This window comes from Poecile atricapillus, chromosome 3, assembly GCF_030490865.1.
Source record: "Poecile atricapillus isolate bPoeAtr1 chromosome 3, bPoeAtr1.hap1, whole genome shotgun sequence".
Lineage (NCBI taxonomy): Eukaryota > Metazoa > Chordata > Aves > Passeriformes > Paridae > Poecile > Poecile atricapillus.
In genome coordinates this window covers 91,727,519-91,753,367 of record NC_081251.1, presented here as the reverse complement: position 1 = coordinate 91,753,367, position 25,849 = coordinate 91,727,519, and the positions used below count along the sequence as shown (strand labels likewise).

Here is a 25,849-nt window from a genome sequence, read left to right as displayed (position 1 = left end):
CTGCTGCTGCACTAAAGGCCTTTATTCCCTGCCTGTGGGAAAGTGGTGGGCGAAGGCTGCATTCTCAGTTACACTGCACATGCAGATTTTAATTAGCTGGATTAAAAACAAGACCGTATCATGTCCTTTAGCAGTATTCTATCTAGAAACAAAAGATTTTCTTTCCTGGCTTCTGCAAGCAGCACAGTAAAGCATTAATAAAAAAAAAGGTCATGGCAGTTCAAGATGAAAGGTCACACATGATAGAAACTCTATGTGAGGGGGACATCATGTTTATCTCTGTGATAAAGGAGCTCTGTCCAGGCAGGTCAGCATGCCGTGCCTCAGCAATAGGAAAATATAAACATATGGAGTGGATAGATGATGGAACGGGGAGTTTGGAAAAGTGAATTCAGTTGTGGCAGTAGAGAAGGGGTGGGGAGGTGGGGGGAGGAGAGCGAATTGTTTGAGAGAGAATATAAGCTGAAAGGATCCAGCTTTAAAACAGCCAGAGAGGGTCAAAAAGAGCCTGAGATGAAGCCTGGGGTGATGGCTGCAGAGCACAGCTCAGGGCCTTTCATTCAGGGTGAATGAGCATTGATCCAGCAGGCAGACACTACCAGCCCAGACCGCTGGGCTACGTCTTTGCACACCAAAGCCCACTTAAGCATGGCCAGAACTGCACCTTTCTTCCACAAAGAGACCACGGACTCATCCCTGGGTCGAGCTTTAAGTCCCTAATTCCAAAGGCTCTCCAGACTGATTGCTTGGACTGAGACTGGGGTTTTTATGTTTTATTTGGACCACCTCAACTATAGTGTTGGGACTTTATATCTGTTGTTTTCTTTTTCTTTAGTGGGGAGCCAGGCTTTCCCCCAGTGAAGGCCAAAGGAATCTGCATGTACTTCCAAAGGAGAGTTAGCAGCTCTCTAACCCACAGGCTTTGCCCTGGAATGCACTGAGCTCTTTCAACACCACCGTTATCAGTAGGAGGGAAAAGCAATACCTCCTCAGCTTCTCACAAGATCAGACTGCAAAAATAAACACATTTTGGCCTTACAAGCCTTAACTGATGCACTGGTCTCAGTAGGTCTGAGTAGAGCCACTGCCATATGCAAGCATCCATGGGAGAGTGCTTGAAGATTGAGGGGAAAGACAGAAAAGGGAAGGAAAAGGGAGGCAAAATTAGATAAATGTTAGATACATGTTCCTCCTCTGCTTTACCACACTTCCTGCTTTTCAAAATCCAACTCAGAGAAAAAAAAAAATACTAATTTCTGAGTATATCATTCTGGGAAACAACTTGATTCTTTACTTCATAACATTTTCATTAAATAAGATTTGCACAGCATGGCCCAGGTGTGACTATTCTCATGTAGGGCTCTACAACCTGCATTGTGTGACTGATCCATGAATAGGTCAATTATGAAACAGACTTTTTACCCAAAAAGAAACACTGGGTGAAAGCATACAATCAAGTCCTAATAGTTTAACAAAGTGCTGTACATCAAATGACCACATTAATTGAGAGCACACTCATCCCATAGCAAACCTGAGGCAAAATATGCATTGCTTTAAATGTTGTTGAATTCAGTACCTATCAGCTTCAGAAACTCAAACATATGCCTGAGGTCTAAGAAATGTGAGGGCTAGTGCTGGAAGTTAACTAAGGGCTAGTTTCTGGATAAAACAACACTAGTTTTTTCATTCTGGGCAGCAATTCAGGATAGTAGTTACCTACCAAACAATGCAATGATTAAATTGTCCTGGTTCTGCTGTTGCTGCTGAGATCACTGGAAAATCATCGTTTAATTCAATACACATAGGCAATTTTCTGTAATCTCAGTAATACAGAATGGCCTAATATAATAATTTTGTACGATGAGCTTTTTAAAACTACTTGGCCTTCACTGCCATTTATCTTCAGAATAGAGAAAAAGATTCAGGCATGAATTGCCTGATTCTGATTTATATTGCTGCAGGCAGAAGTATAACATTGTGAAGTACAGTGTTCCATGGGATAATTGGGGTACCACTGCACAGAGTTAGCTCTAGAAACACAGAGCACGATCTCTCCAAACTACCTCACACACACACTATGTGAAAGACATATCATGCTTATCCAAACCCAGCCCCAGAGCTCTGACTTTGAAAAGATCCTGATGTAACAACATATTCATGTCCTTTTTACAGGGTTTTTAATAAATTGCCTTCCCAGACATGTGAAATAAGTTGCCACAGAAATCAGGGGGAGTTTTATTTTCACATCAGTTTAGCATGTGTATGTGACCTCAAGCACCTGGTGTGTTTCTCATTGCTTTTTACCCCTATACCTCATTGCTTTTTACCCCTATATCCAAACAGGGTGCTGGTCACAGAAGCTCTTAGCAACTTGTTCAAAGCCATAGGATATCCTTCATCAGGGAGGAGAGCTGAAGCTGGCTTTTCCAGAAGCTCAGCTTGTGTGAGAAATCTCTTGGTAGTTCAAAACTAACAAGTTTTGTAAAATTTTGGGACTCTATGAGATTTCAAAAATTTTCAGTGCTCATTTGGTACAAAGTGAAATGAGAAAAAGAATCCAAATGTGAAGAAGATGACCAACCTAATGATTATACTTCTCAGCAGCTTCTGGTCACTGAGGCCAGAAAGGGTTTCCTGTTGACTCCTGGCAGAATTACTGAGGTTTCCCTCTGACACTAAATAAACTAAACAAGACCAGCAAGGCATGGGCCCAAAACCATCCGTACGCTAAACTGGTCCCTGGCATGGTTTTGGTGCAAGCCTGTTCATGCTCTTCCAGACAATGCCAAAGCACAGCCTGGGTATTGGCCCAGGTCAGGCACCATCACCAATAGATATTTTGGATGTGGCCACCATGATTTGGAGGGCAAGAGAGTTTAGCTGCGTGGATTTAAGTTCTTTCATGCCAGTTGGTCTGCAGGAAAATTCTCTGACTAATTTTTTTAGTAGTTTTGATGTAGCCAATGTGTCCATGTCTTCCTTTCCTTCCATTCTTGCAGAAGCCAGCAGTCAGTGCTTCTGAGCATTGGCAGTGTGATGTGGCATTCAGCAGGGTGACTTGATGAAGTGACATGAGTTGATCGTGCAGCTCTCTGAAACGCAACAAAGTTCATGTATTTTAGAGAAAAGCATTATAATTGAGGGAGTGGGTCGAAATAGATCCACTAGAAGTAATAAAGAAACCAAAACAGAAAATGACACAATCAATTGAAAAATGAATAGGCCAATTAATTTCAATTAATTCGGAGCTAGTTCTCCACTATGATAAAGCTGTCTGCACAAAAAATAAATAAATAAAAACATACATACATACATACATATATACATAAATACATAAATAAATAAATAAATAAATAAATAAACAGTATTTATTTTATAAATACAAACAAATATTATGCAAAATCCAGGCACACTGTTAACAATAAAAATAGAAAGCATTGCTTTAAGTATAACACAACCTGGTAGATTCTAGATGGAAGAAAACATCTTTAAACAAAGACCTTCTAGTTTAAGGCAATAATCATCAACATGAGGCTTATATATAGAATGTGGCAGCTGTAACAACATTCATATCTCAGAGTGCCTGGTCTCAGGCAAAGCAAGGGAAGTGCTGAAAACAGTAGCATTCCTCATGGATCTGCTCCAGATCCCACAGAAGTCAGAGAGAATCTACACTCCATGCTTGCTTTCACACTTGGGCAGCACAGCTAATGTTGAGCAAACAGACCACAGCTATGTGGCTCTCCCAGCAAGCCAGGCACATAAGAAAAAAATATCTGCTCCCTCCCTAAAGTCAGGATTTGGGTGAGGGGGAGGAAGAGAAACACAGAAGTGGCACTACAGGTACCTGTTTCTTTCAACAGAGTCTGTCTTGTACTGACCCTGACAACCGTAAAAGCTTAGAATCCCCCCAAGACCCATTGGGTAAATAACCACAGTGGAGGTTGTTTTTGGAGGAGAAAAGGGAGTATGGTTTTATTTATTATTATCGTTAATATGATGTTGCAAAACATTGTCCCTGCTAAAAATGATCATAACAAAATATCAAATCATCAAAATGAACATGAGTCTTGGGCTCAGCTGGCTTACATGTTCTGGAAAGGTCATTAGTTTAAAGTTTCTGCTGCTGGGAACTGAGAAACAATACCATCTCTCAGGAAACAAATCCTTCTTTTTAATGCAGCCCTGCCCTCCTGATGTTCCTACCACACTTCAAATTGTGTTAAGAGAGCTGATCTCTTCTCCAAAGAGCATGGCCATTGCACTGGATAAGAAGACAAGGGCTGGCTCATAAGGAAGATCATTCTACAGCTTCCCAGTGACAGACTAAGGGCTGTGAAAAGTGAACTCTGGCAATTGAAGCAGTACACCAGAGAGACATCAAAAGCATATATGTTCTTCAATACCCTCAACCTACATGAGCTAAAGATCCTAAAGGAGAACTCCAGCAGGCAAGGTTGTATCTACCTAGCAGAGAAGCAGACTGAAAATTTATTGTGTTCAGCTTGCTCAGCTTTCCCACAGTACTTTGTCTCAACATGAGTCAAGCTAAGAGCACAGATTCTCACTGCTCAATCAGATGTATTCACTCAGATGTTTTTTCCTGCCTGCTCTACACTAGGAAGTCAATATGAGGTAAGAAGCAGCACAGGAGACCTCCTATGGTGGTGTACATTAAATTGAAGAAATGGTAGTCCATTGTGTGCAAACTTACAATCACATTTAGGAAAGCTGACAGGAGGTAAACTAATTTCCAAATCATGCTTAAAATTACTAATTCTATCTTTTCAGTTGCTGAGCTCCTGTTTTTAAATTTAACATTTTTTAGGTTTAATTTCATTTTGATGGTATCTGTCCCAACCAAAATTAGGGACAAATATGGACTTTGTAAACCTCTGACTTATATTTCTGATCTGAAACCCCAGGATTACCTCAGTAAGTGACAAATCACTGGAGAAAAAAAACCAACAAACCTCATAACCAATATTAAATTATAAAATAATGTCACAAATGAGAAACCAAAATAATGCTTGCAAAATGTGTTCTTTATGGATCTAGATTTAATAAAGATTTTCTATATGGCCTCAGAACTGATACTACTGTGGCAAGCACCATGTGAAGACACTTTGCTCCCAAGGACCTGACACCAGCACTGCTATTGTGTAGCACAGCTTCAAACCTGCACTGAAGCAATGTTGTAAATCAGGACTCATTCCACCAAAGTCAATGGAGCTAAATGACCGTAAAACTGGTATGAGAGAGAAATCAGGTTGTTAACCTCTAAGGAGAGTTTGCGCTTGTCTCACAACCTGTGTTTGGTCAGGCTGTATTTTATTCATTCAGAGTAAAATGAGAGCCTCAAACTAGGAAATAAATATTTGATTGTAGCTGAGCTATGCTTGATATAATTTCATGATGCTAAACTTCCAGCATTAACTTCTTGGCCCATATCCAATAATTGCCTGAATTTGAATGGAGGTGTCTGATTTTAACCTCAAACAGTAACTTGCACCATCTTCTGACTGCAGTCTAATGACATGAAAACCCAAAAGCAACTACAATACTATAATCATAAAAGTTAGGAAGACTTACTGGGAGGACTAGGACTTGCTGGACTGGGAAGACTAAGGAACAAACTGTTTTGTTTTATACAGACACTCAGTGTTGTAAAGGCCAAAACTATAAAAACCCAAACAAAATATGGTCAGATGTACTCTAAAAACAAGGACCCATGAAGGGATACTGACCATGGAGTTATGGATTCCTTCGCTCTTCCTTCCTTTGAATGTATTTTGATGATGAGATCACTTCCCTCTGCCGAGATTCCAAAGTTCATATCATTTGATTAACTTTTTTTTAAAATTACTTAGTGTTCCCCACTGTCCAAGTTATATATTAAGATACCAGTTTTATGTATATATTCAATGGAAAAATTATTAACTATATATTAAGAAACTGGCACACCCAGATCTGGATTTCAATGGTCAGACATATCTGGAACATATTTAATGATTTGTGTTATTAGCTTTACATTGTGTAGTAATTTAATACATATCAGGGAGTATGTGCAAAAATTGTTCAGCATGGAGCTCCTGGCTTCTGATTTCCAGCTACATTGTAATTTTATGGCATTTATTCATGCGCTTTGGTTTTGGCCCTTGTGTGGGTAGTGGAAAATTGTGATAAAAGAGCCATCAAAAATTTGAAGAAAGAATCAAGAAAAATACACTTGGGTTTTTTTCTTTTTTTTCTTTTCCTTTTTTTTTCTTTTTTCTTCAGTCAGAGATCCTAAAGAGCAAAGGTAAGTCCCAAGTTTTTACAACTCTAGCTCATAAGCCTCTGTCACTGTACAGAGGGGAGTAAGATGTTGGAGAGGAAAAGGAATAAGCCTTGGCCTGGGTCAAGCAGGTGCATTTCAAGGTTTCACTGAGCTTGCACCATGGCTGCCAGGCTACCCTTGCACCAAATGATCTTTCCACCCTGTTTCAGTTTCTGTTTTCTCCAGGTGTTAAGGAGCTTTCTGTTTTATCACAGGGTAAACCTGGGTTTGGCAGATACAAAAATAAATAAATACATAAAATAAATGTGCATTTCATTTTCTCTGGTAAATGTAAACAGCATCCACCCAGCCAGCACTACCAGTTAGTGTAACAGCAGAGAAAGCTCTGGATGAAATCTGGATTTCACCTCCTGAGTGGCACATACAGATGAAAAAAGTAAAATAATTACCTTGAAAAGGCTTATCCATTTATCTTGCTGGCACAAAGACCTCCTTTACTTTACTTTATGGGATCTTAAGCATCTTGATTCCCCTTTTAGATTATGTAAAAAAAAAAAAAAAAAAAAAAAAAGATACTACTATGTAAAAAAAAAGGCAGCAAACTCTAAAAGCATTCAGAGAGGGAGCAGTAGCTTTAGCCTTCTGTTTGTGCAATTCCAATAGGTGTATTTAAATGTAAATGCTACCCTTTCACCCTTGAGCCACCTATTCTTGCAGCCAGCAGAAAGAGAGCATTCATGGTATAATGTCTTTATGAGGACAGATCTTATACTTAATTTCTCATGTGAATCCAACTCTTTTATAACACATTTTTGTGAGATTAAAAGAACAATATTAGTCTAGTGGCTCAGCAGCCAGATCACTGCTCTGTCACATGGGAGACGTGGGTTCAAAGGGATGGCAGGCAACTGTGCTGGGAAGTGCTTGATGGAAACTGCAGCCACGGAAAGATTCAGTCCTCCACTCTCACAGAATTGTTTAACTTCACATTATCTCCTCCCTCGGGCCAGACAGAGCCTCTCTCCCTCCAGCTCCTCACTGGAAACCATCCAGCTGCTGCTCCCTTACTCAGAACTATTGGAAGGGTATGAGACCCCAGCTCTTTAAACCATTTTCATTAGCCTGCATTTGCACAGTAGGGAGGATTTTCAAGAGGGAGAAGGAATTTTCTGAGGGTGCATTTCCAGACTAAGTCCCTTTGCCTGCCCAGTTTCACTCAGTGCCCATGAGTGACAATGTGTCGGGGTTATCCGTGCTTGGCATGGCTGCACTGCACAGCTCATGAACACGATGGGCTGATAAGAGTGACAGCGCAGCTCGAATCCTGATGTGTCAGGGCAGAACATAAGTGCTCTGCATTAGGAGATTTATTTCTCGAGTGGGGAAAAGACTCTGTCACTTTTGGCTAAGCAAGCTAAAAAATAAATTATTCAAGCAGAGGCCAAGAAAACTGTATCTTACTTTGTCCTTACTGGATCAAAATAAGGCATACTTTTTTTTCCGAATAATCTTTTTGCCTCAGTCTTTAACCTGGTTACATGTGACAGACATCAGACTTTGGCTTCATGACACCTCCATGCAAGAAAAAATACATTTTGGAGCATGGCCTAAGGCAGCTGCAAGACAGCTGTCCTGTGCACCGGTGTATGCCCAGCCCTTCTGATTAGTAGAATTATTATTCTTTTTTGTGATGCTTCTCAGAGGACACAGTGATAAGGGGTCTTTGTGCAGAGTGACATTCACATGCTAAACAATATGATATTTTTCCCCTTGGACCTTACAGCCCAAGTACAAGCCATGTTATTTTCTTCGTCTTTAGCAGCTCTGTGACGCAAGACAGAGAGGTCTGTGTATGCCGCAAGCACCAGCACCAATGTCAGGCATCCCACTTACTTCCCTCACTTCCCCTTCCCTTGATACAGAGCATATGTTTCATTGTGGCACCAAGCACAGGAAAACTGAGGGGAAATAGCCTATTATTTTAGGAGGTGCAAGACCAAGCACCTGGAACAGTGAAATACTTGGAAAGAACTTCTGTAAATGTTTTAGGCTGTAATATATTAAACAATTAAGAGGTGTTGGTATTTCTCTGCTCAAGGGCATTTAAACAGGGAAGTTCCCTTTAAAGGCACTAGAGCAGAATGTGTATGGTCATGCTCTTTAAAACAAAAACTACCTGTTTTTTCCTCCCCCCTTTCAGCAAAATGTCCAAATTTCAGCTGACTTGCTCTTTCAGCAGAGGAAATTAAGCCAGATTATTTTAATGCTGCTTTAGATTGTTAACTCCACAAAAAAAAAAAAAAAAAAAGGGGGAAGGGGGAAGTGGGGGGAGGGTAGGGTTGGGGGGCAGGAAAAAAAAGTCCAAAGAATAGAATTAGTTACCTTGAAAGCTCCATTCAGGTAATTTAGAAAATTGTTTTGCTAATAACCTTAATGCGTTGCTTGTGTACCCAGGACTGTCAGCAATACAGGTTACTACAGGTTAGTCAGTAAATTGCTGATACCAGCTACAACCAACCCTTAAGAAATCCTGTATGTCTTACGTCTTTGCTTCTATTTTCCTGACAACAATGCATGAGTCTCTATGCAACACCAAATTAGCATGAAAGAATAAGAACTTAATACTGACATTTCTTAGCCAAGAACACAGTTAAAATTAAGTGCAGTTAATGAATGCTTAGTTACTTCTTAGAAAGCTCTTCTTCATCCCCTTTATAGCACAGTGAAATGCAAGTTCTTTTAGACAGGTACTCAGAGAGAGACATGCTTACACACACACATACATGCCCCACACATAGGTAGCCTACCATACACATATACACATTTAGATAAATTCTAAATAGACAAGCTCTAGGAAGCTTTGTAAAAGAAACAAGAAAAGAATTACCTACTGGTCTCTATAACACCAACAAGTCTCTGGAAAAACTTCAGAATTGCCTGTTCAAATATTTTCTAAGATTATGTTAGCAATCATTTTCACCAAAATATTTTTCTGACCAAAAAGAAAAAAAAATATTACTTGATAGAACCTAAAAATTGTTAACAGTGGAAAATGCCTGCTTCAAGTTTCTTGTAAGAAAACAAATACAGGAATTGGCAACTTCTGTGCAGTTTTAGCTCCGAAGAAATTATGTCAGTCTTTTGCTTTAATCACTTATCTCAGGGCAGCCCATCAGATTAACAAGAAGAAAAAAAAAATATTAAAACTTAGTGAGTTACTGGAATCTTCTGGAACTGAAAACTATACAGATGGTCTGCAACATATTTGTATAGAAGATGCTCAATTGTTGATGGGTTCCCAACTATTATAGTGGCATGGTAAGGAGGCAGATACTGGGCAGTGAGCACTGAGCAACTGTTGTCACTGAGCCTTCCCCTCTTGGCTGCATCCCCACTTGCCCAACGAGTAGTTTTGGTCTCCCAGAGCAGAGACAAAGGTTGCTTTGGAGAAGCCGGGAAGCCTAAGAACACCATGTAGATTTAGGACTGGATAGGAGGTATTGTGCAGAGGCCATGCCCATTACTCATCCGCTGGCAACGGGCTCTCTTCCTTTTGTCTGGAAAGACGGTAAACTTTCAATGCCATCTGAAAACAGAAGGCCTTTCACAGAGTGCAAGAACTCTGCCATCTCAATCATGTGAAAATATTGTAAACACTTTCCCAGCCCCCATTCAGCTGTCCAAAAAGCAGAGTTAGAAAACACAAAACAAAACAGGAAGGAAAGAAAAGGGTGTGCATTGCGCACTTTGGTTTAATTTATATTTTTTACTCTGAATAGGAATTTTTCTTGGAATTTTCCTTTTTTTTTTCCTTAATGTTAGTGAACAGGGTTAAGTAGCTATTATGGAGAAAAGGCAGTTAAAAGCCTATTCTATGTTTTATTTAGAGGAGAAAGAAAAAGAGTTCAGTGCCCAGCAGTTTCTCTCCAGCACAACAGCTCTCGTATTTCCTTACAGGCCTTGGAAGAATAGATTTCAAATGTGCTATGGGACTTGAATTTCTCTTTCAGTACTTAGGTTGACCCACCCCTATGAACTTTTACCAGAAGGGTCTTCTCCCCAAACATTTAAACGTCACTGGTGTTGTATTACTGAAATACCACAATGTGTATTGAGTGGGAAGGGGTTCACATTCACAAAGAAGAACATGTTCAGAAAATACCTGCATGTGTGTATATATATATGGTTACATGTGTATCAAACATACAACATATGCAAAACTATACATGTCATTTGCACAAAATTCTTAAACTACTGGTTTGCTTGATGACACCTTTTATGTACGTTGTGCTCTCGCACTATACCCTTAATTCTGAGACAGTTGTTTTCACAGATATTTTCAGCACATCACTTAGTTATATGAAAATGATTTTAGTTATATGATTCAGTTATATGATCAGTTATACGAAAGTTGTTCCTTGCTCAGAAAAGGTTGTGTTCATTCCACTGAAGCCAGGGACTACTTGAAATTCGCAGTAACTTTGAACCATGGTAACACATTAGCACCACAATTCTTCGCTATTTGAAGTATGAGGTTTTCATTTAGATTGGTCAACACCAGAGAGGGGCAAAGAAAAGCAGCTCTGCTGGTGTGAAATACCCTTTGTTCCTTTTTGTTCAGTTTGGTCCTGAGTCAATTCTGAACAGAGCACAAGTAGGTAAGCCTGGATGTATTCCTGCTCCCTCAAAGGCAAACGCTCTGCTCCTAACCTAGTAAAGGGTCAGCTGTCATCCGTGACTTCCAGAGGGGTATATCGCTCCTACCTTATTTCTTATGAGAACTCAACAAATAGTGCACACTGATGGAAATGAGTCCCCAAAAGGACAGTGAGAACTGACAGCTGCAAAAGCACAACATGTACAGGGAAGGCTCTTTTACCTGACTTCCCTTCACTTTCTGCAAATGCAGACAGCTTGGATAAGTAAGATAAGATGACTTCCTTACTTATATAGACTGATGTGACATGTCTCCAAATGCACCATGAGAACACTGGCTCATAGGTTAGACAGTTAGAAAAAGTAGTTGCCAATAACTGAAGCAGGGGTTGATAAACTGCCCAACATTATAAATCCTCAAATGCATTCCTTGGTACTGCCTTGCACGTGCTATCTCAATACTTCCCTCCTCCCTTCTGCATTTTATAAAAAGAAGTGGCAGTAAATTAGAATTTTATGAGACTCCAAATAAAAACCTTCACTAAAATTGAAAACAAGACATGGATGTAGAAGCATATGGAACGTTTATGAGAGCAGAGGAAAAAAAGAATTATCCCAAGGCAATAAAAAACCTGTCTTCACAAACCAAGAATTGCTAGACAGATGAAGAAGTTTTGAGCAATACAGTACTGGTACATCTTCCAGCAAAGAGACATTCTAGTTTTTAATTATTCTTCTGCTGCAAAACAGCCTGGCAAGAACTACTCTAAAGCACATTTTCTGAATTTATTTATAAAATACTTCAAAGTTATATATGGAAATGAGATACCTTTCTGCTTTGATGCTTGGTATAAGGCTAACCAAGCAGAAGTGGCTTCCTGGCCTTTCATACAGTTTTCTTGGGAGCTAAACACTGCACCCTCTGAATTCATGCACTAGCATTTTAAGTATTTTATGGAATAAAGGCAGTTTTGTTTAATTTATATTTTCATCTTTGTTCCAAACCTCAGAGTGATTAATTCTGGCCACTGTATATACAGTTTTACTCCTATTTTTTTTTTCCCACAACTTTCCCCATCCTCACTACTCCCTGCTTCCAGAATAGTGTGGGTATGGGATTTTGTTTAGCTAAATGATAGAGTGGCTATTAAGAATTGTTTTGCTTTATTTTTAAATACAATACTCCACATTCCAGACATTTCTACCACAGAGATTTGAAAATGAAGAATTGTGCAAGTGGTGAAATTTGGGCCTGGTCCTAAATTGACAAAGAATACTCTAAAAATTTTTAGATTTTTCCTCTCTAAAGTGACTGAAATGTGGGGGCCAAGTTATGGGGATATTTTTAGCACCTTATGTTAGAAGTGAAAATCTTGTAGTGCATTTTGTTCTTTGAAAATAAATGCAGGTTGTATTCGGTACCCAAATAAAGTCTCTGAACTTCTATTTATGCAGGATACTGACCCATAACAAACAATATTTTATTGACTTAGAAGTGTACTGATTTTACACTCCTGCTGATCAAACTGATCAGTTGTGAAATAGTTAAAATTAAATTATCCTTGTTTCTGATACCCAGTTAAAAATTAATTCAAAGTGTGTTCAAGTGTGTGCAATGGATGGCAAGGATTGCTCATCATGCCACATCCATCAGCTGCCAAAGGCAAATAAATTCAGGAAAGAAGGTGAGAAAACAAAGTTGAGGACACGCCGTATCAGAGTAGGAGAAGTGTTTTTACAGACTAGACAAGGTCAAGGCGTGGGGAGATGGTATTTCTACAGAGAAACTGTAGAAGCTGCCCAGGGCTCTGTGCTCTTAAGATTCACTCCATCTTGGAAATAAGAATGTACCTAAACATCATAGAAACACATATCTGAGGGTACCTGGAACCTTCCTTTGGATACAATCTTACTCAAACTCAGGAATCCTCTCATCAATGCTGTGACTTAAGCAAGCACCACTGAAATATCATTCTCTCAAAAGAAAACAAAACAATATTGTGACACACAATTCATTAAGAGCCCTTGTTTGCATGGAACCTTACAGAAGTTGAGAAGAATTAAGATTCTTGGGTCTTCTTCTGCATTAGAGAGGAGAGATGATGAGAGAGGAGAGACAATATATTCAGAACTTGAATAGAATTATGCTGACTTCTATTTAATTAGTTTTTAATGTCTTTCTTTCTTTTTTTTTCCTTTTTTTTTTTTTTTTATTTCAACCCAGTCTCTAGTTTCCTGTGTGCAGTCCCACTAAGTCATTCATCTCCTCTGGTATCTGCAGAGATGGCAGAATATCACAATTTTCAGATATTGAACAAGATATCCATAATTATTAAAAGATGGGCCTATAAACCCAGCTACTGAATAAAAACAAACTATACACTTTTCTTTACGCCATGAAGGATGAACTTACACAATTCTACAAGAATTGATGTTAGAGATTTGAGAGAAATGACAGAAAGTTTGTTTTCATTTATTAAATAGCTGTAACAAATTATTTTTTGGTTTTTTTCAGAGATCATTCCTAATGATTATTCTTTCATTCTAATTATTTTGCCACACAAAATACTCATACCTAAACACTGCAAAAATTAAGAGCACTACAGGGAAAATCAAGCAGTGCTGGGGGTCAATGAAGATCTTGTGGATGCCAATCCCAAGCAAAGGCAGGAACCCCTGTGGAGCATGGTGCCTGGCTAGGGTGGCAAGTGGCCACGAGTCACTCCCTGAGACACACAGCTCTGGCTGGGGCAAAGCAACCAGCACCCCATTCATGTCTAAGGAGTCTCCCCGAAGGAGGGTGGCTCAAGTTCATCATTGTGGACCAATTCCACACTTTCCCAAGGCAAATCTCGGCTCTATTCCCTCCACAGAGTTCACGTTGCCTGGTGCCCCAAACATCTCTATTTCCCCTGCTCTGTACGAGAGCTGTAAGACAAGTCTAAACACAGCTGTCAAGTTCTAAAACCAGCATCAAAGCTCAGTAAAAGCAAGAGGGAAAAACAATATGCTTTGTTAAACAATACTGCCTCAGATCTCAAAGGGTTATACAATGAAAGTAATACCCCCTTGAGTTCTGTATGTGGCAAGCATTACCTAACATCCTCAGTCAGAACCCCACTGTTTATGAGGTGATGAGAAAAGAATACAGCTCCCTCTTGTCAGTAGGACATCTCCACTGCCCTGCAGGAAATTCTCTCGCTATATTTCAGATGTATTGAATCTTCTAGACATTAGAAATGCAAAATATGCACTGTGCACTCTGGAGCCATCATCTCTCTTGGTCAGTTCATAGGTTTGTCAAGGTCATAGCAAACAGTCTTTTACATCGTAAGTCTTACCTTTAGGCGATTTTACTCCTCCCCAGGACCCCAAAAGGATTAAAACAGGTTTAACAAACCAGAAATATAAATATTTATGTTTGGAAACATTGGTATTTCTAAACATTTCTCATTTCTTCCCTTTCCCACTGATACCAATTCCCAGTCTTTGAGCCATGTGAAGTGGCTTAAAAGTTACTTCTCAGGGAAAAAAAGTTTGTCTGCTAAATCACTTCACACACATAATTAAGGCTTTCTGTTGCACTACAGGTATTACAACTACCACTGTGTATGTCTATACATAAGATATATTTATATATTTGTGTGTTACATGTTCATTTTGTGCTATATAAGTCAGCTTTCTTTTTTTATAGTTTTATATACATCCATTTTTACACTCAGCATGAATCCTTATGATCCTAGTATGATCATCCGTTTAATGTAAGCTACTGAATACAGCAGTTTATTGACACCTTAATATCAAAATATTTCTTTAAACTAGTAAAAATGCAGTAATTCACCTGAACTTTAATTGGCAAAATCCATTTCTCCTCTCAGCTGAGCAGGAAAGGAAGCTTAGAGCTAACATCAGAGATACTCAGTGTCTGCTTTTCTGGAATCTGAGGTGAGCATGGTTCTCTTCACAGCCTCCCCAATGTTTTTCTGGGACAGATCCTGACCCACTGTATTGGCCCAGAGGCAACAGGTTCAGGAAAAAAAAAAAAGTATATTGAATGGCACACAAGTTTTTTAGACACCCAAATAAACAGGTGAGTTGCACAACTTTTGGTCTTAAAGGGTCTGTAATTGGGAAAATCAACCTCAATATTTGCCTGTGCAGCAAGATGTATGCATCCATGGGAGGAGTGAGAGACATTTTAGGGTCCAGGAAGGAAGAATGTTAGGATTTTAGCTGGTCTTCAAGAAAACAAAAGTGGAGGAATAAGGGGAAAGGGATCATTTTTCTCTTGGTACAAAATAGCTACTGTGTGGTGTCACATTTCAAAGTCTACCCTAAATGAGTATCCCAGGTGATCAGCCAAATAAATATGTGATCTGTGTATTCCACAAATACATACACTTTCACCAAAATGATTCTTTCCATTTATTCCATCTCCAGTTTCTTCACCAGAGAGGGGTTATGAAACTATGAGCTCTCTGGGACTATTTCCCCATCTGTGACATCATATCACAAAGCACCTTATCTCTGCAAAATGCCTGGAGGTCTGCAGAGAAAAAAAGAAAACACATACACCACCCTCCCCTCCTCCTCCCAGTGCTTGGGCAGGCTTCTAGCTCTCAGCCTGGCTTTTGCTGTTATGCCCAGTTTGAGCCCAAGTAAATTCCAATGCACTCCTCTTCCTGAGGCTCCCATTTATTTAAACAGGTGGGGACCAGGATCTCTGTGCTTCCCAAAGTGCTGCCGCAGCTGAACCAGCAGCTACAGGTATCAATTAAGAATGTGCAATGGGACAAGGGAAACACAGCAGCCCTTTCTAGAGCTTAAGCGCTGGCAAAGTCAAAAACATCACTCAGATACTCTATAACTTTCTTAACTCAGAAAACTATTAGCTGGCATTGTTGCATAAAATCAACAACAATCTTTTCTTTAAGGCTGTCCCACCATTCTATTATGTGCCATTAATTTTCCATATGTTCCCCTCACCACTGCTCTTAGGCTGGGTTCAGTTTACAGGGTTGGATCAGATTTCTTTACAAGCCAGGACATTTGCTGGCTTGCTTACTAGCTCGAGGCCAGTTATGTTTGAGTGAGGCCCAAGCAGAACAAGTGAGATTTGGTGACGTTCCAGTGAATAGGCACCAAATCTACATGATCCAAGGTTGTTGGTTTTTAAAAGTTTTCAATTTTTTAAGTAGAAGCTTTTCCATTATTTCAGATTTATTTTCATTTTTGTTTTTCAGGGTTTTTTGAACAGCTTATACTTACTCAAATGTTGCAGCATCCCTCTTCTAATAATAAAGCAGAACATTATTTTCTGTTTTATCTGTTTTCTATTTTATATACTAACCATAAGGCAAAAGTGTCTCAGTTATCTGTACTTTTGATCACAGATGGGAAAATGCATCAGTATACTTGGAAAAGAGTAGCTGATGAGAAGATGATGAGTAAACCATTTTGTTTCTAGTCTTTCTACAGAATAATGAAGTCTAGTGTTTGCAACCCTTTCTTTCAAAAACAAAGTTCATGTGAAACCCTGTAATTCAAATCTGATTTCTAGAAACACTCCTCACACTGTCACAATGTAAGTCAATAAAAAAGAATTAAAAGTGAAGTGTCTTTCCATCCAAGCCTTAAAAATAAATTAAAGTGTACCCATATAATCACTGATACACTAACTATATCTTCGATTATTTAATTCCTTTTTTCTCCCTTCTTCTAGATTTATTATTCTCAGAACATCTGAAATGTATTTTAAATGCTTTGGGACCAGGACTATTGTAAACTGCCAAGAATACTTGGGGGCCCTTTCAAAGTGCTGAAGTAGTATTCCAAAAGTAATTTGACACTGAAGGACCTCCAGACCTTTGAAAATCCCTAGTTTTATATTCCCCACTGCATAGGCACAGAACCAGAGTACAGTTCAAATGTGAGACAAAATGAAAATGCCAGTATTATATACTGTGTTGCAGGTTGAGTCAAACACAGGGTATTGTGCTAGTAAGCAGCAGTCTGAAAGTATCTTGAATGCAAAGGGGTTATTTCAAAAGTATATGTCTTGTCTGTCCCTAGCTGGTGCAAAGACATTCCCCATGGTTTTGCTCCATAAATTCCAGCATGGTGTTATAGATGTTTTAACAGATGTTATATGAATGCTGCACATAAATGTCACAATGCCCATATTGTTATTTTTAGCAGCACTTATCAAGGTAAGTAAGCACAGACCCTGTAAAGCTAAGCATTTACATAAATACAGATAAATATTATGTTCTGGACACAAGCAATGTTTAGGCCCTACATCACCAAAAACCACAGCTCCTGACTTCCAGGAGTGTGCTTGAATGCTGGGATCCAGAGATTTGGGAAGCAGACAATACAAACATCCCAAACAGAAGACTGAGCAGGAGCTGCTCAAGTGAGCCATTAGGAAATGCAAAAGGTATTAGAGTTAGCTTAAGCCTCTCTGGAATTTGGTCACCTATCTCAATGCAGGGATTACCATCCGCCTCCACTTCTATCCAGACCTCCTCCACCAAAACAGTAAAATGGGTGCTGTTGCTGCCAGACTTGCTTTCAGCAATCTAGTTATAACCAGAGCACTCCCTCAGACTGCAGGAGAGCTGGGCTCACTTCTCTCCAGGCATCTGAATCTATATTTTCCCCACCTGTACTGAAAAGTATCCACTATAGGTTATCCTGCCCTAGAGAGTTCCTCCTGTTCCTTCTCTTTTGCATGCTTAGAAAATAAACCCAAACCAAACTTTTTTGTTTTCCTCCTTTACATTTAATATTCTTAGAGGGATACTTCACTATCTGAGGTTATTTACAAAATAACAGAAAGTACTTCTTTAAATAGTAATATCCTAATTGCATGCATTTCCCCACAAAGCAAATTAGGGTTTGATAAAGGAAAGGTTAAATAAATAATCCAGCATAGAGATGAGAGAGTAACTACCATGATCAGCCCTCTCAGGGACTAGAAGTATTCTGCACAGCCCAGTAGCTGGCCTCACCACTACACAGAGACATCCCTTTTTCTTATGTTTGCTTTATGACTTTTACATGTGAAAATGTATACACATGTGCTACATGGGGAAGAAGAGAAGGAAACTGGAAGAAAAGAGCCTCAGTGATGAAATCAAACAGATTATATAGAAAAAGGCAAGTTTGCAAGTCACTCGCAAAAGTGCAGTTTTTTGATTATTATGCCATGTAATATGTTGGACAGAGAGAATAAAGCGAGGAGAGTTCACATACTGATCTCACTGAAATCCCTGCAGAGATCAGAACTACTGTGGAACCACCAAAAAACACCATCAACCACTAAATGTGGAGCTGAACAAGAAAAGAGAAAATTAGAGGGAATAGCTGGGAAAGAACTGTCACTGAAACTAGGAAAGGGCAAGAATTAAAGGAGCTGGTAGGGTGAACAGAGAGAACAAGTGATAGGTAAAGAAAGATGAGGTTGCAGAATAGACCTGTGGCTGGATCAGGAAAAATCCCAGTGAGGGATTAACTACACACTAGGGGTTTCTGTACTTAGGTACAAAAAGCTTTACAAGCCAGATTTTTGGCAAAACTTCATGAGTCCCACACTGGAATAATTAAAATAAAAGCTGTTCACTGAAGTTATTTTTGGTGGGCATGTTTGGATCAGAGAGTGGAGTTGTTGAGCACAGTATAATACATGCCAAAAGCCCTATTATGTGCCTGCCACTGAACCCTGCCATACTTGGAAATGTGTTTAAAAACTGTGGTAGAGAGTCTCTACTGGCTTCACACTTGAAGGACAAACCAATGCTACACATTTGGTTGGAGGTTGCGGCATGGGTCCTGGGACACTTCTGCTGGAGGTGGGGGCCCTCTCGGGGTTGAGTCTGAGCAGGAAGACATTTTCTCTGCAGCAGATATTGGAGGGAGCAAGGGAGTAGTCTAAACAGGCTATTCCTAATCAAAATTCATATATATATATATATATTCTAGAGAGACAGGGGCATAGAAGTCTATGAAAGGTTGTATATACCATGTGTTGTTATACCATGTGGTGACCCTCCTAGGTGATGAAATGGGGTGCTTATGCCAAACATCCCTTCACAGCTGAAAAAGGCTGGCAAATCAGATGGCAAAGCATTAAGACCCATTAGAAAAATATCACTCCATTCAGTATAACATTTTTGTTTCCTTTCAGGAGTTCCTTAAAGGGCCCTGCAAAGAAGCTGTGTGCTCTTCTGAATGTTCCTTCAGCATGGGCTTTTTTTTTCCTTGAAAAACCACATAGTACAGAAGTTTCTGTAACTGGAGACCAACAGGATACAAAACAATTCCTGAGAAAACAGCTGTGAACCAGAAATTTCAGAGTTCACAGAAAGTACCTTTGGATTAAGGATGTACCTGACCCAGCACCTAACCACTGTTTGCATGGAAAAGTTGTAGACTTGTAAGCAAATTCAAATTCTTTAAACCCAAGCACTAGCTATAGGGCTTGAAGTGGTTAAAGCAACCTGAAACTTTGAAACAAACTGCCACTAGCAATCTACCAGGGACTACAGCCGCCTGAAAACAGAAAAACAGGGCACATACTGAATTTCCTAGTGGAACCATAGCCACAGTACAGTACTGCTTCTACCCTGCAGTTGGCCCATGCCAGAAGCTTTTTCCTCAAGAATGTCTCCTTCCTTCAGCACCTAGCTCCTGATGACTCAAAAGAGCAAACTGCCTTCCATTTCTGTGAAGGCATTTTTTATCCTCAACACTGGACAATGCAGGTTGACTTGCTTTATGCAAATACAGCCTCCAGAAAATAACTTTCTAAATCAGGCTTTTACTGAAAGAGAAAAATAATCTGAGCAGGTTCTTAAAAAGAAAGAGAAGAGTTACATATATAGTTACATATATTTATCTGTTCAGTGGAGGGGGTGGGATATGGTAGTGGTTGTAATTTACCAAATACTTATTTAAGCGACTTGGAGTCTCCTAGCATTTAACTCAGCCATGCATGTGTTAACTAGAATGTATGAGGCCTGAGTTTTTGTGAACTGTTGTATTTCTGTCATCTGAAAGCTAAGCACTACATTAAGAAAGTCCAAATTGTGGCTTTATCCTCAAAATGACAGCAGAAAGAAAAATATTTGTACTTTTTCCCGTCTACAGAGAGGATTGGAAGGGAGAAGTTCTCTCAAGACACTCCTTTATTCTCTTGACAGCAAGAGCTGTACTGTTGAGGCTGCCTCCAGTCACATGTTACTAATACACCAGCTTCTCCTGTCTGAAGCCCACGCTGCAAATATTGTTTTTCCCAGAAATCACAATGTTTGTTGGCTTTATTTTGTGAACACCAGACTCCCTCTGCTCCATAACCCAGAAAAATCTCAGGTTACTGTTGTTCAAAGCTCAGAAGCTCAGAAGCTATACAGCAGGGTTGTCAAAGTTGGGATTTGTCTAAAGTTAGCAAACCAGAGCCAAAGTCTTCCTCCAGCTGCACCATATAGTTCTGATACGCCCTCCGTTGTCATGGAGATTATTTTGTAGATCAGAAAAAACAATCATCTCAATAACCTCCACTGATCTTTTTTCTGTCCAGCAACTGAACTGAGACTTCTGGGGCCAATTACGTCTTCCTAAAAATACAGTCTGGATTCAGACAAACTGTTTTCTCTGACATTGATTCTCGCTGTTTTTAAAAAAAGTAGAAAAACATCTATACAAATAAAGTAATTTCTCTCTTTCAAACCTTACCTTGAAATACTCATTTTTTGCAACACCCACTTGCAATCTTAACTGATGGCTTAGGCTGTGCTGATCCATAGTGCTCTATTGGTACTCCTGCCTCTTATCTGTGTTCATCTCCTGACTCCTTTTGTATGTTCAGACTGTGAGTTCTTTAGCACAGAGATTGCTTTTACATTTTTTCTCTGTTTGGACAGGGACTAGCACCATCAATGTAAGCACTAAGCTGATAAAAAGCATCAACAGGGAAGACAGTTTTGCTTTGTTTATGAATGGCTGGTCTTTTCATGATATGTTGAAGTTCACTGTGTGCAGATAGGAAGAATATTATTTGTACAATAGACATTAAACATCAATCTGAATTTTAATCTCCAATGCTCAAAATTAGAAATTTGATCTCTTGCTAAAATTTGGGACACCTTAAGAACAATCTTCTTTAAATGCTTTTGACATAGGGTAAGTCATAAATACCACTTCCAAATAGATAATTTCCATTTCTCTTTTTTCAGCTTCTCCTGGAAAGAAGTATTGATTTTGAAAGATTCAGGGACTCCAAACATGGGCCAGATTATTTTCTCTTTGGCAGGTCTGTAAACCGTAGCAAGTCCACTGACCACAGCTGAGCCCTGGGAGGAGATAACAGCATTGAACACTTCTGTTGGTGCCATGTTTTGCTATATTCTCACCTTTCTCCACAACCTCCTTAAAACACAAGAAAAAACAGAATACCTGGCAGTGTCTGAGCACCGTGAACAGCAGGTGCTTCCATCAGCTCCCTCGCACTTCCAAGGGGCTGTCAGCAGGAACGGCACAGCAGCTCCAACACTGGGCCTGTCTGATTTGGCAAAGTTGCCTGAGCTAGACTCCCTGCTGCCTTACTTATTTTCATGGTGCAAGAATATGAGTTACTGTGGTAAAACTTTCCACTGAGTGGGAGATTCCCAAGCTGGGTCTTAATAGGTTTTCTTTTCTTGCTAGCAGGACCTGGGTGCAGTTTACACAGACTGGCTGATGGGTTCCCACATTGAAACCAGTCAGCCAGTTTGCACAAGTCTCTCCTTCTAAAATATGTGTAATTTACTTGAGCTGATAGAAAGGATAAGAATCAACTGTCTGTTTCCCAGTTAATAAAAAACATACAATGAGAGCAGAACTCTGCCAGCATATCTTGTTTACCCAAAAATGTTTGGCATTAAATGTGAAATCGGAAATGAACTCATTATCTGATTATTTTCATTTTGAAGAATTAACTGCTTTGGGGGAAAGGCTTGCCTTAAACAGTCCCCTCGTATGGATGACTAATTGCAAGTACATATCTCTGAAGAACACAGCAAATGCTCGTGACTCCCAGGGCAGGACGTAGCACTATCAATTTGGCCAAGAACATTAGGAGTATCCTCTCACATGGCTTATTTCAAAACAGAAGGAAATACATTTAAGCTAGCAGCATCATGCCCAAGCAGGTGAGAAGAGTTTCAAAAGAGGCCATGCTCTGAAATTCTTATCCAGGAAATACAGATAAGAAGTGCTTAACAATTACTTGTAGTGGATTTGCCCTTTCCCTGCCAAAATACAATTATATACCAGTATGGATAGTTATAACTTCTGAGAGGTAAAATTAGGTTGTAAACAAGTTCTCTCAGTAACACAAATGAACATATCTCAGTAAAAATAGAAAAAATGGAATCAAATACCCATTCAGGGCTAATAATATTTTGGGAAAACTTCTCAATTCTAAAGCAAAACCCAGGTTACTATGGATTAAGAGAACTGAGTTCAAGGCAGTCCATTGGGCTACATCCCCTTGTTTGTCTCCTGCTGTTTCTTTGATTCATTCTCATTTGTTTGATCTCAGCATTCAGTGTTTTCTGGTTAGCCCTCTCTGTAGCTGGTTCAACAGCTGTTGCTCCTTCTAGGGTTGCTGAGTGCCTCCTCTGTACTCAAAATCTGTACTTTCTTTTCTTACTGAGGACTGGAGTGAATTTTAGAAAGGGTACTGTGGAGCCCTCCACTGTCTGTCAGCACAGTGCAAGTTAAACAAGCATGTGTTCCCCATTGAACATTTGGCTCCTCTTTCCTTATTCCAACTGAAATATTCCCATCCTCGCATGCCCTGAGAACCTATCTGCAATAGCACCATGTGAACATCTTAAACTTTCCATTCTTCTTAGCTAAATCTGACTTTTCTTTCTTTATTTTTTTTCTTTCTTTCTTTCTTTCTTTCTGGTTTTTTGTTTTTGTTTTTGTTTTTTTTTCTTACCAAACAGTCCAGAGGCAAAACTAGAGGAAAGCAGCAAAAGTCCCAAGATGATTCTGGGCTGCCCAGCAAGCCAACACATTCCTTCACAGGCTTCATGCAGCCCATGGACTGTGTGTAGTGCTGGCAGGGACAGCCCTGGTGTCTTCCCTTCAACTCAGCCAGTACAGAAAGTAGGTATCCAACAATTAGTCAGTGGAATCACTACACACTTGGTTCCTATCACTCAGGTCAGATCCAGTTATGAGTGAGAAGTTACCCTGTCTGGGCCACCAAAATGCTACAAGTCCTGTTTGTGATTCATTCTTAGTCTTTATTCTTCATTAGTTGAAGTGGAAAGGTTGATACCAACTCTCCAGAGCACACCTTTAAACTTCTTGAGAAATTTTAAAGGACATATCCATCAACTGCAATACTCACTCTCTGTGATCATGACACAGGAAAGTGCACAAATATAGGTAGAATTCTAGAGGACAAATAATGTATCATTGCAGATAAAGACTACAAAACAGCCTTAAGGAAAAGAAATTAACTCTGGAAACATTACATTCCCACCAGGAAAGACACACATTCCCAGCCTAATGCTGATTTTACAATTTTCATGTACTCTTGTTCCTTTTTCACGTAGCAGTGCATACTCCAGTGCCTGCCTCCTTCTCTCCAGCTGGTCTAAGGCAGCAAAGGGTCACTGTTATCTTTCAGTTCCTGGAGGCTCCCTGCTCTGGCAACTTCCTGAGCAGCTCTGTCTTGCTCTAGAAGCTGGAGAAATATTCCTTAGTTAAACTGTTAAACTTTCATTTCCTACCTGATGTTGTATTAGCACGAGCAGCTTTTTAAAGTCTATTTTGGTGTTTGATCTTTTTTTCTTTAAATCTCTGAAAGATCCTACTTTGGATTGAATGCTAGATATGATCATTAACTTGATGAGTTCTTTGGTACAGCAAATGTAAGCTTTTTAAAACAAAGAATTTGAGATTTTCTTTCCTTAAACTGTTGAAGGCAATTAACAGGGAAGTGTAAACAGCAAATGTGAATGCAACAGAAAAGGCTGTTTGACTCTTTTATTCCAAATGAAATGGAAAAAAGGAAGAGTAATAACTATCTTAAAGGAATTTGTCACGTGTTGTTTGTACTTATCTTTCACATCTTGTTCTTTCACAGCCTATTAGACACTGGAAGAGAAGCTGCCTTCTTCAACTTCCTGCAGTAATTCAGACCAAACCACGTCACCCATAGCTGTATTTTTATCTCCTTGAACACTGAAGTTTTCACTGGTTTGGATGTTTGGTAGGTTTTTTAATTGTTCGTAGTATGACTTCTAAAACAATTTCTAAAAAGTTGAAAGTCCTATCTGTCCCCCACATTACCAGAAAACTTACAATGATACTGGTTTCCTTCACTCTTGATGTTGCTGTTACTAACAGCTTTCATCACCTCTAATAGTCTAAGGACTTATCTCATTAAAGAAATGCAATCAGAATATAATGACAATCATGTCATCTCCATCACCATAGCTGGTAAAAAAAAGCAGCCTGTTGATCAATATTCATGCATAGAGAAAAGCAAATGTACCCTAAATTTTTCCTGCACACAATGCCACCTGGAGTGTTCCTAGAGTTTTTGATTTTTAAATCGTTTCTCTCAAATTAATTTGCTTTAATCCAATTTTGTATTGAGACTGCTACATTGAGGTGGTCCTGTCCCCTGCCCCGTTCACCCATGGAGAACCTGCAGCTGAAGACCCAGTGTGGCTTTGGTTGGCATTGATCAGAGGCCCTTGGTAACTTCAATCCTCAGCAAAGCAGTTGATTTATTTCTAACACACTGTACTGTGTCACGTAGGCACATGCAGCGTGAGGCCGCTTCCTTCCCCTGCCTAACCCTGGAGCTGAATGGGTGGGGATGTAAACAGCAGGTGGGAGGAGGCTGTGATCCCCCTGAGGAGTAACTGCTCGATTAGTCCTGCAGCAGCTGCCATAAAAGACACTCACATGCACAGCCAGCCATGGGGAACTGGGGACTCACTCACTGATGGTTTTAGTTATACTGAAAAAACTTAGTTTGAAATGCTGAATGACTCAAAACCAAACTGGTCTGTCTACAGTAGGTGTATATTTTCATCTGTAAGTTTTGTACATCTCTGCAGGGGCTTTGGCTTGTCCTAGGTGGTAATGCCAACAATATATTCTGTTTCAAAGAAGCTGGAGTCATTGAGAAAAGTTACCTTCCTTTGCTACTTCATAGTTAAAAGTTCTGAATCACAATGTTCCTCTGTGAAAGCAGTTTCCCTCTTACCAAAGAGCTGGGTCATCAGAAATACAGACACCTATATAACAAAACAAAATAAAACAAAACAAAACAAAAAATCCATTGGAGGCGGTAGGAATCCAACTTTTAGCATGAAAGCACTTTGACTTTGGTGCTTAGGTCTGCATCCCAACCTCATTTTCAGAGTGTTTTCCCTTCTTTTACAGGGCACAAGAAGCATGCTCTCCACGTGGATGCCTGGTCAGTAACAACTGGAACTGTTGGCATCACAGCCTGAATAACAGAGCAGATCTAGTGGGTAATAAGTTGCACATCTACTGCTTTTCCTGTCTGTCTTCAAGGACTCATGAAGTGGTGGGAGAGGAGTTTTCAGTACTCTCTGTTACAGGTTGTTCTCTTTGTTGCCCTGCAGTATTTTTCTTCATGAAGCTTCGTTCTCAAATATTTGATTTTGCTTTCCTGATAAAAATATGGTTAAGAGAATTGTCTGTTAGCACCTGGCATAGTCAGTGGACAGATTCTAAATATCCTAGAGTGGTTTTTTTTTTGTCAAATTTTTGGGCTAGGGAGAATTGTATGAGTCAACTTTTCCACCAATTTGCCACATCTTCTGGAACTGCTCAGTGAGTTTGGGTACATGGGTTGCTTTCCACACTGCTCCT

At 39.6% G+C, this 25,849-nt stretch overlaps 1 long non-coding RNA gene across 2 annotated transcripts in view; it reads right to left on the bottom strand.

Moving 5' to 3' along the window:
* The window catches only part of LOC131578063 (uncharacterized), a 224,472-nt gene that overhangs the window by 6,291 nt on the left and 192,332 nt on the right, over positions 1–25,849 (bottom strand). Inside the window, exon 6 of one of the 2 annotated variants that reach the window (XR_009277372.1) lies at positions 22,963–25,646. The exons of the other annotated variant lie outside the window; for it this stretch is intronic. This is a non-coding gene — a long non-coding RNA (uncharacterized LOC131578063). Of the gene's footprint in view, positions 1–22,962; positions 25,647–25,849 lie in introns of those variants that run through there. 2 annotated transcript variants of the gene reach the window in all.